Raw genomic sequence first — 2,068 nt, forward strand, 5'->3', positions numbered from 1 at the left:
AATATTATCATCAATTTATATTTTTCTTTATATCTTATATAATAAAATCAATACAATTTCCTACATTATATAAAATACACATACATTTATTCAAAAATTGTTATTTTCCTTACTTTTTACATCTATTAAAATAAAAATAAATGAAAAAATTACTAAAATATTTAATCACTCTCTAATTAACCTCCCCTCATCTATTAATATCACTTACTTATGAAACTTCGGTTCCTTACTTGGTATTTTTCTCTTAATTCAAATCATCAGGGGACTTTTTTTCTCAATTCATTACTGCCCTAATATTTCAATTGTCTTCAATACAGTCATTCATATTCATATCCAAAATGTTCCAAATCGCTGAACATACTTATCCATATAAATGGAGCTCCTTTTTTCTTTATTTGAATATACCTACATTGGACGAAATATTTGTTACAACTCTTTTAACTTAACACATACTTGAATATTTGGTGTTACAATTTTCTTACTTTCAATAGCTACAGCTTTCCTTGGCATGAACTTCTTTGAGAAAATATTCTAGGGAGCTACAGTAATTACTAAATCTTATATAAACTATCCTGTATATTGGACATATATTATATGTAAGTAATATGAATTTTGAGGTGGATTTTCAATTAATAATTCTACATTACACCAATTTTTCTCCAATTACTTCATTCTACCTTTCATTATTCTTTTAATTATTATATTCCATCTATTTTTTCGACATCTTACAGGATCTTCAAATCTTACGGGAATAAATAGAGATCTTTCTAAAATCCCATTACCTCCTATTTTACTTTAAAGATCTATTAGGCTTTAATGTAATTATATATTTTATTTTTTTATATATTATATTAACTATTTTATTATAATATCTATTTTTCATCTTATTATCCTTCAATACCTATATATATTAAGAATCCCTGGTAATTTTACCCCTGCAAATCATTTAGTCACATATCCATATTTAACCAGAATGGTACTTCCTTTTTTTTATGCTACTCTCCGATCTATCCCTAATGAACTAGTAATTACCCTAGTAATTACCCTTACTAAATCAATTTTAATTTTATATTTCAATACACTAAATCCATTTACATCAATCCTTCATGTATAATTCTATCTAATCAACTAATACTTTGAATATTTATTAATACATTTTTTCTCTAAACTTGGATAGGCTCCATATTAATTGAGGATAAATATATCCTTATTAGACAAATCCTTACTGTAACTTATTTCTTATTTTTTACCCTCGTGTCACTAAACTAGAAAATATGAAAAAAAACTATGAAAATTTATTATTTATTTATAAATTTCTTTATCATTCACCAAAAATAGTAAATACCAATAATTACTTAAATCACATTCTTAAAAAACCATTTAAGTCTCAACTTCCCCTATTGCCGCATTATTTCAAAACTTAAACTTTTATCCTTACCTTACATTATTCTATTAAACCTATCAAACCTAATTAATTCTTTTAACTATATCGGTTAATTCCGGTCAAAAAACCGACAAATATCAGAAAATATTAAGACGTTAACTGAAAAATGGAACATTTTTAATTAAAAAATCGGATAATTTCGGCCAAAAAATCGACAAATATCAGATAAAATTTGGACGATAATCTGATAAATTAACGATTTCTATTTAAAAAATATACCAATTACGGTAAAAAAATCGAACAAATCGGGACCAAATGTAAACAATAATCTGAAAAATAGAATATTTCTATCGAAATAATATGCAAATTCTGGTCAAAAATTAAACTAATACCAGAATATATTTGAACATTAAACTATAAAATTGTCCATTTCCGATTAAAATATCGACAAATTCTGACCAAAAAAACAACCAATTTCAGACAAAATTTGGACGTTATTTTGAAAAATTGACAAATTCAGATCTAAAATGCGTCAATACGGGCAAAATATCGATCAATTGTAGATCAAATATGGACATTAAAATGAAATACTGTCAATTTCGAAAAACAAATATGCTAATTCAGGAAAAAAAATCGAACAAACGGGGATCGAGTTTGGACAATAATATGAAAAATTGAATATTT

The sequence above is a fragment of the Atta colombica genome, unplaced genomic scaffold, assembly GCF_001594045.1.
Source record: "Atta colombica isolate Treedump-2 unplaced genomic scaffold, Acol1.0 scaffold61, whole genome shotgun sequence".
NCBI lineage: Eukaryota > Metazoa > Arthropoda > Insecta > Hymenoptera > Formicidae > Atta > Atta colombica.